The 9753-nt window shown below is 41.2% G+C and overlaps 1 long non-coding RNA gene across 1 annotated transcript; it reads left to right on the top strand.

Annotated features, from left to right (window-relative positions):
- Positions 1-8135: 8135 nt before the first annotated feature.
- On the top strand, positions 8136-9138 carry LOC103721844. The gene is made up of 3 exons (XR_005512769.1): positions 8136-8442; positions 8636-8902; positions 8993-9138. It is a non-coding gene; the product is annotated as an uncharacterized LOC103721844 (long non-coding RNA).
- The last annotated feature ends 615 nt before the right edge of the window (positions 9139-9753 follow it).

Here is a 9753-nt window from a genome sequence, read left to right as displayed (position 1 = left end):
AGCGTGCACCGCCCACCCGAGAGATCCAAAGGTACAGCCACGGACACCCCCAGCACCACTGGTGGGTAAAGTTTAATGAGAGAACAGAAGATTGGGGTGAATCTGTTAGGATCCCATGCATGTTGTAGGAAAATCAAAAAAAATTTAGATCACAGCAGAAGTCATGTGTATAATACCTGGGCCCAAAAATTAACTAAGCCCAATTACTCCTTTTTGGCCCGTATTTGAACATTGGGCCATGACATTCAATAGGCTAACTGGGCCCATGGTTGGCAGCCCACTTGATTGCTGTCACCTCATGCTTTATGCATGGATTTGACTAGAGCCAGGTGGGGATCGGAGGACCCAGCTGTTTAGGCCCCTCACCAGGAAGAAGCTGGGCATGACAATCTGAACCCGAGCTCAATCAAATTAGGCTAAGTCTGAACGAGCTTAAACTATAAATTTAGTTAAATTGAAATGGGTCTGAACCCAATTAAACTGAATTGGTCTCAGCAAACCTAGTTGATTATGAACCAGGCCCAATTCAAGCCCAATTCAACTGACAGAAGGTCGAATTGACCTTGGGCTAACCCTGACTCAGGCCCAAATGAGCCACATTGACCAAATCAGAGGACCCAATTGGCTAAAAAAGGTTGGACCCAATTATAAACGAGGCCCAATCCTTTAATTAAAAACCCAATCAACCCATGTGGACCCAATCTGGTTTTAAATCGAACCTCAAAGGCTTCAAATTGGACTTGGGCTAAATCCTTGGATGGGATCCAAGCAAGTAAGTTCATAGTATGATGAACTAAGAAATTTTATAATAAATAAATGGGGAATAATGTAATCCCTATGATGTTGTTTTAGGTGATTAAATATTTGTCACCTAGACTTGAGAAAATTGGAAAGCAAATTGAGGTATGTAATCTATTTTAATCTTATTGTGGATCATATGAGTACTATGTTTGTTAAGTTTTTAAAGTGTTATTCATGCATGATATGTTATGATGGATAAGTAACTTGCCGATCTCATAAACTATGGCCATGTATGCACCATGATTATGCTGATATTTTAATCATGTATGCAAGTTAGTATAACGGAATACTATCAGCCAAAAGGCACTATAATGGGCTCAAAGATGCTACTGATCGAATGCAACTGAGCTGGCCTTGCTAGTGGCCGAGAATGACTAAGTTGGCCTTGCTAGTGGCCGAGAATGACTAAGCTGGCCCCGCTAGTGGCCGAGAATGACTTCGCAGTAGCATCCGAGAGAATGGACCACGGCATGCCGAGGGCACGATTTCATATGCATATTTTATGAAAATTCTGTTTGACTGAAAATACCGCTTTGTTTTTCCAGCATACATATTTTGCCATGATAAATTATGAGATAATATGCATGTCAGCTTCTCAAACCCTGCATAAACATGGTTACCATTATGTTCGATCCGGTAAGATTATGTATAATTACCTACTGAGCTGTGTAGCTCATGCCCGTTTGTTTTCACCTTTTTTTTTCAGATCCTCACCACTGATAACTGTCAGAGACACTTTACTTTTGTATCAGGGCTTCTTTCGGATAAAACAAGTATACTTTTGTGTACATAAACTACATAGAAGCTCTGCATTTGGGTACTGACCAGCATGTTGTACTAAGAATATTTTCATATGAAAAGATTTGGTTGGTTTGACTATCCTGTTACCCATGTATGAGGTTTCGAGCTATTGTGGGCGATAGTCGGCAATAGCACAGTTGTGTCACGGATCCGGATCCGGGGCGTGACAATGTGCGAGATTCCGTTCATCGTATGAACATATTTTTAAAACTTTGTTTGTAGATAGATTAGGATTAATTCTTTTAAACCATTTTTAAATCATTATAAAGATCAGATTTTCACCTTGTGCGGGTAGATGGTCTCCACAAATCTGATATTCGTGGATTTGTTGAAGGTTCGATGGAAGCCGCACACGCGTCCGGCCTCTACGGATATCCATATGAGGTAAAGCACCGATCGAAGCTTTCGTATCTCTTCGGGATGCTAGCTCCCTTACAGAGATGGCTATTGATGGCTGAAATCCTCTCCTTTAAATCAACTCTTGATTGCCTCGAGAGGAGGAAGAAGAAGAAATGTTCAATGGAAGAAGAACAAAATGCTCTTCACAGCCTTTTTATTTTCTTCGCGTTGGAACCAAGGAAGGGGATGAAGGAGGCCACGCCAAGGCTTCCTTTCCCCTTGTTTTCTTGCGGCTCAAAGGAGGAAGAGGGAGAGGGGTGTTCACGGCTGGAAGAAGGAGAAATTCCATGAAATCGGCAGCCCCATGAACCCATGCTTTTAATAGCATGTGGATAGAGATGAGCTCCTAAATTTTAGGAGCTCATCTTTATCTCCTTGTAATTCAAAAGAGGAGGGGCGTATGCCCCTCCTCACGCCATCAGCCAAGGGAGGGGTGTACGCCGTACGCCCCTCCCTCTTCTCCCAATTGGTTGGCCCCCACCTAATCAGTACGCCCCTCCCTCTTCTCCCAATTGGTTGTTGAGTCCAAAGGTTGGGTCCAATCCTATTCAAAATAGGATTTTGTGCATCCATTTTAATTCCTCCAAATCCTAATCCAATTAGAATTTAGTTGAACCATGACTCTATTTAACTCTTCAATCCTAATCTAATTAGGAGTCATTGGATTAATTAGATTAAAATTAATTAGGACTTAAGAACTTCTAATCTAATTGGGACTTCTCAAATTTCAGCCCTAAACCAATTAGGACTTTAGAAATTCTACTCCAAGTAAGACTCTAATTTAATTTGAAATCCTAATCCAATTAGGACTCCAAGAATCTTACTCCAAGTAGGACTCATGATTAAATCTAATTAATTAAATTAAATTACAATCCAATTGCAATTATTCCTTTTTTAACTCACTAACCTTTAGCGAGTCAACAAATTATCAATCAAATTGATTATTTGTGATTTCTAATCATATTCAACCATCAGATCGGTCAACACCTTTAATGTGTGTGACCCCATAGGTTCTATTCTGTCTGGTAGTGAGATATATTACGATCTCTATCATAATATCGGGTTGAAACAATTCCAACTCAACTCATTAGGGGTCATCGATCATCAAGATGGTCCCTGTGAGTCTCACATCCACCAGTGACATCTAGCAACATGTAGTGGCCACCCAGCAGAATGGAATGATGAATCTCTAGGTGCAGTTATCGTATGATACAGTTCTTCTATCGTGGATTCTTACAGAACGGAGGTCATGTATGTCTAGATTTATTTGACTTGAGTTCGAGAGTGGAAAACTCTTTCTCCACCATATATATATTGCCCTGGCCAAGGTCTTGCGAACTCAGTCTTATAAATCACATAGGCTCACTCCTTATCTACTAATATCGATAGATTCCATATAGGTGCATACTCTACTCCTACAGTGAACCTACTGCAGCCAATCTATACTACAAGGATCCATATAACTAGAGACCATGTATATGTGCAGTCAAACTACAATAACCTCACTGTGAGTAGCCGAAGCACCGCAAGTCAAAGGATCAGTCATATTACTGCAACATCAAGCAAGTCACTGACGAGTGGATAGACACCAAGTGACTTCTTGTCTTGGTCACGCTCAATACCCTTGTTTTCTAATAAGCACCTACACTATCACTTCAGTGTCACTACACTGTGGACTCGAGTCTCGTCCATCCATAAGGAAAGCGATCTGTGCACTGATCTCATCGGATCAATCATCGTCCTTATGATGATCCATTGATCAGGAGCATTTAGAAATTAATTACCAATGATACATGGCTCAAATTCTCAACTCTTGAGAATATTTATCATTATCTTATTAATTTTTTGGACGATTCATAAACACATAAACAATATGAATGAAAAAGATGCTAATTTATTTTCCATAATAATAAAGTCAAGTACAAAATTATATCCCATAATTAATAATGTGTCAACCAGATTGGCTTTTAGGTCATACATCTAACAATATCCCACTTGTACTAAAGCCAATCAGTTATATATCTAAGTCCCATCTTCTCAAGGTGGGCTTCAGTCTTCTACTGACTTAGCTGCTTAGTGAGCGGGTCCACCACATTGTCCGCAGAATCTACTCTCTGCACCTCTACATATTTCTTCTCGAGATAGTCGTATATGAGGTGAAAGCGCCGCTTTATGTGCTTGAACTTCTGAAGAGACCTCGGCTCCTTAGCGAGAGCTATGGCGCCATTATTATCGCACTAGAGTGTTATGGCATCTGATGACATTACATCTAGCTCTGCAATGAATTTTTTGAACTAGAAGGCTTCCTTTGCAGCTTCAGAGGTGGCGATATACTCAGCTTCCATGATAGAATCAGCAATGATCGGTTGTTTGGAACTCTTCCAATTTACCGTACCACCATTGCACAAGAACACATATCTAGATGTAGATTTTCTATCATCGATATCAGTTATGAAGTTTGAATCTGTGTATCCCTCTACCTTTAACTCTGATGTTCCTCCAAAAACCAAGAACAAATATTTAGTTCTTCTCAAATACTTAAGAATGTTCTTCATAGTTGTCCAGTGCTCTTCGCCTAGATTCGACTGATATCTGCTAGTGACACTCACAGCAATGGCTATATCAGGTCGTGTACAGAGCATGGCATACGTGAGGCTCCCTATTGCCAAAGCATAAGGGATTTTGCTCATGCGTTGAATCTCTTCAGATGTATTGGGGCACATCTTCTTGGAGAGATGAATCCCATGCCTAAGGGGTAATAGACCCCTTTTGGAGTTTTTCATGCTGAACCTCTTCAGCACCTCTTCTATGTACATCTTCTGTGATAGGCCAAGCATCCTCTTAGATCCATCTCTATAGACCTTAATCCCCAAAATATAGGATGCTTTCCCAAGGTCTTTCATGAAGAACTCTTTTGACAAACACACCTTGACCGAGGTTAGCATGGGAATATCATTCTCTATCAGGAGGATGTCGTCCACGTACAGTACGAGGAACACGACAGCACTCCCACTAACCTTCTTGTAAACACACAATTTCTCTTCATTCTTGATGAAATCAAACGATTTGATCGCATCATTGAAACGAGTGTTCCAACTCCGAGATGCTTGTTTTAGTCCATAAATGGACCTTTGCAGCTTGCAGACCTTGTGATCTCCATCACTGGAAGTGAAACCCAAAGGTTGCTCCATATAGATATCTTCATCAAGATATTCATTCATCTGCCATATTTTATAATCATGAAATGCTGCAATGGCAAACAATATTCAAATGGATTTCAGCATGGCTACGGGTGAAAAGGTCTCCTAATAGTCAATGCCTTCGCGCTGACTATACCTTTTCGCCACTAGCCTTGCCTTATAGGTCTTTACCTTTCCATCCGAACCTATCTTCCTTTTGTAGATCCATTTACATCCAATAGGTACAATACCTTCTGGTGGACCACTAAGGTCCAGACTTGGTTGGAAGATATGGAGTCTATCTCTGACTTCATGGCTTCCAGCCATTTTTCGGAATCAATATCTGATATCGCCTCGTTGTAGGTATTGGGATCCTGTACGTGTTCCTATCTCCCATGAGGAATATTTTCTCGGTATCCTCTATAAGCATACCTAAGTATCTATCAGGAGGATGGGAGATCCTACTAGATCTACGAGGTGGAGGAACTTCGTGTATTGGCTCTAAGTGAATAGGTTCTGTAAGTTCCATGACTCGTTGCTTTTCAGAGACTATCTTCAAGCTCAATTTTCGTCCCACTGCCTCTATCAAAGATAAACTGTTTTTTCAAGAAGATGACATGTCGGCTCACAAACACATTATGATCCTCTGAGACGTAAAAATTGTATCCTAATGACTTTTTAGGATATCCAATAAAACGAGCACTTATGGTCCTGGCCTCCAACTTGTCCGTCTGTAGTCGCTTGATGTGGGCCGGACACCCCCAAATCTTGAGATGACCAAGACTCGACTTCTTACCATGCAATATCTCATTCGGTGTGGTAGGAACGGATTTAGAGGGTGCTCTATTCAATAAGTAAATTGCGGTAAGTAAGGCATCTCCCCAAAGAAATATAGGTAGATCAGTGAAGCACATCATGGATCGGACCATATCCAATAGAGTCTGATTCCTCATCTCTGACACCTCATTGAGTTGAGGTGTACCCGGAGGCATCCATTGTGAGACTATGCCATTTTTCTTGAGATAGTCTCGGAATTTTCTACTAAGGTATTCTCCTCCTCGATCTGATCGAAGAGCCTTAAGGAGTTTTTTAGTTTGTTTTTTTACTTCATTTCTGAACTCTTTGAACTTTTCAAAAGATTCAGATTTGTGTTTCATAAGATACACATACCTATGTCGTGAATAATCATCAGTAAAGTTAATAAAGTACGAATAACGGCTCCTAGCTAGCACATCGAATGGGCCGCACACATCAGTGTGAACCAAGATAAGTATTTCAGTGGTCATCTCCCCATATCCTACAAAGGGTAGTCTAGCCATCTTTTCTTGAAGACAGGACTCGCAAATTGGATATGACTTGAAAGTCAATGAGCTAAGAACCCCATCTTTCTTCATTTTGTTTATTCTATCCTCTCCAATATGGCCAAGCCTGAGATATCACAAATACTTTTGGTTTATCTCATCTCTGGATCTTTTGGATCCTATGACACTCACTACTTGCTGATCAGACACATTCACAGACACATCGATATGTAAGTAATATAGACTGTCAATCATGAAACCACGTGCTACTAATTTATTTCTGAAATAAATAGAACAGCAGTCTTTGTCAAATGTAAAAACATAACCATCCTATGCTAAACTCGAAACAGAAATCAAATTTCTACTAACAGCAAGGATATAATAACAGTCTCTAAGAATAAACTAAAATCAGATGGTAGTCGCATAAGATAGGTGCCCATAGCTACAATAGTAACTTTTGCCCCGTTGCCAACTGATAGTCAACTTTAAAGACCACGCAATAGCACGTATCTAGTAGGATAGTGATTACGGGTATCGATCCACAGGGATTGGGATACAGTTGTTTTTCTTTTAAAAAAAAGAAAATAAAAAAAATATTTAAAAAGAAAGTTTAGGAAGACTATTGAACTAAATAATTTAAGAGAAATGCAATTAAAATGATATCAGTTTAGGAAAAACCTAGGGCAAGGAATTCACCACTAACATCGGAACAAGGGTTATTTATAATTTATTTCGTTCTTGGATTAACATGCAAATTGGCTACAAGCCTAATAAGCATTTAAATAAAAATTCACAAAAGTAATTTGGGCATAATTCATCTTCAGTTGGCATGAAATGTCTATCCTAATCTAAGGTGGCAGCACATCGCATCTTCCCTAAGCATGGACTATCTTATATTTACTTAGTGATCATGAAGAATAGTTGTACGAACATCATACTTAAAATCACAGAAATTAAATATGATTCAAAAGAAGATATCCATTAAAAATAATAAGTTCATACAACCCCAAGAATATAAAATAAAATATAAAACTCTTATCCCTTTGTTAGGGTTGCATCCAGCCCTAGTGAAGAGATCAGCCTTCCATGGAGTTGTGGGCGACAACAGCAGCGATGTAGAAGGCCTTCATCACGACTGGGTTCTCCCTCCTTTCTCCCGCCGGCTTCCTCTCTCTCTTGGATTTCATCATTTTTTTCTTTGGGAAATCATTCCCAAAATACCCAAAATATTATCTCTCCCTTGGTTCTTCGGTGGGAACTCCCCTGTCAAGAGATGGAACCGAACGAAGTTGAAGAATGCTCTAAAGAGAAGAACTCTTCTCTTTATATAGGCTGCCCACCTCCCCTGTTGTACCTCATGTGGCTGTTCGGGATGCACGCAAAGAAGTTCGGATGGAGATAAGAACTGATCGCGGATAAAGCTGGGTGCAGTTGGAAGGCGGTTGCTCCATCTTTTTCGGAAACAGAGAAATGACTCAAAACAGGGGAGGATGGGTGAACGTGTAAGGTTGCATGTCTATTGTCAAAATTTGCCGACACTTATAAAAAGCGTCGGCAAAAGACGACGCAAATAAGCGTCGGTGCAGTTCTGGACCTAAGACGACGCTAAAAAGCGTCGTCGGAAGCCAACGCACCTACATCCCAACCCTCCTCCCTCCTCCTTCCTCCCTCCTCTCTCCGGGTTTCCGATTTCCCGGCCACCGCCCTCCTCTCTCTATTTAACTAGTAGTATTACCCACATCTCTCTTGCCCTCCTCGTCTTCTCTCTCTCTCTAACCCATCAACGGTGCCTTCTCATCATCATCAATCTCTCTCTCTCTCTCTCGTTCGTGCGAAGGAGAACAAAACCCTAACCCTAGAAAGAAGGGCAGAGAAGGAGAGGAAGAGCGGTGGGGAAGCGCGAGCGAGCTAGGTTTTGGGCTGGGGAGGCTCCTTTCGTCAGTGCTGTTGGAGCAGCAAAGGTTCGGAGGCGAGCCATCCTTCTCTCTTTTAGCGTCCCCGCATATATTTTATCTCTTCTTTCAATGGATGTGGAGTATTTCTTTTTGGAATCGGCGCGATCGTGTTTTTGATTTTGAGGCCATGGTCTTCTAATGTTGGGTCGGTGGTGTCTGCCTGTCTCTTTCTCGTCTTCTTCTCTTCTTGCTCTCCCAGGAAGCAATTGCTGAGCTCTTTCGCCCCCTTTTCCCCAAATGGACTCGGAGCTCTCTCTCTTATATATCGCCCTTGTAAATTTTATATGAGGGTAGGAGGGATCAGTGTTGTCTTGCTTGGTTTCCGTGGCTTTTGCTTGCTCTCCGGGGGACTAGAAGCTTGGATTGGGGGGACACCGGAGGGAGGAGGAAGCCATGGAGGCTGATTGCTGGAGCCGCTTCTCGGCCGCCTCGAAGCGCCACCAGTCCGTCCTCCAATCCCGATTCGGTGAGGATTGAGTATCTGGTAGTTGATGGTCTAGGTTCGGAGTTCTTTTTTGTTCCGAGTGGGGTTTCATTTGGGTGTTTTGGTTTGTAGATTTGTGCCTTGGGTATGAGGAGATCGATGGAGGGGCTGAGGATTCGAGAGCAGAGTTCCGGTGTCCTTTCTGCTCCGAGGATTTTGATATCGTGGGGCTCTGCTGCCATATCGACGAAGAGCACCCGGTTGAGGCCAAAAATGGGGTATCGTTTCGTTTCTGGTTCGCAATCGATCATTGGTAGAAGGATTATTCGGATCTTGATGGTTTCTCTCGTTTTGATTTCGTTTGGTATTACGAACTTTATAGTTGTCTTTTTTTCTTCCCTCAATTTTCGGGGAAGAATAGAGGAGCTTGACGATTGGATTTGGTGCATTTTTTTTTATTTTTTAATATCAGTTCTTAGTTTTATTAAAGGAAAAAAAAGATTTTTGGATTTTTACGTTAACCAATTTAACTGAGGGAATCTATAACTTATTTTAATCTCTTCCTTTTTTGAATTATTCTTTATAGAAAAAGAAGATTCTAAAAAACAAGATAGAAAAAAGTAGTTGTTTAACTTGATGATGGGGTGGTTCGCCTGATGGTTTAATTGATGATAAGTCTAGTTGTATGTGCGTCAGTTTACCTTTCCCCAATTTATATGTTCTCACATAAGTCTGGATTGGTTCTTCTTGGGTGCAGGATTTCTGATCTATAAAAGGCTAATCGCGGTAATTCGGGAAATTTTCACATTCCCATCATGGTTGCTTCAATTGCTGCTTCGGCCTTTTTCTCCGCCCCATCATCTGCCGCCTCCGCGGCATCAGCAAAAGCGTCG

This window comes from Phoenix dactylifera, chromosome 8 (assembly GCF_009389715.1).
Source record: "Phoenix dactylifera cultivar Barhee BC4 chromosome 8, palm_55x_up_171113_PBpolish2nd_filt_p, whole genome shotgun sequence".
Classification (NCBI taxonomy): Eukaryota; Viridiplantae; Streptophyta; class Magnoliopsida; order Arecales; family Arecaceae; genus Phoenix; species Phoenix dactylifera.
Note: the sequence above shows the minus strand (reverse complement) of the source record. Positions and strands in the feature narration are given on the sequence as shown.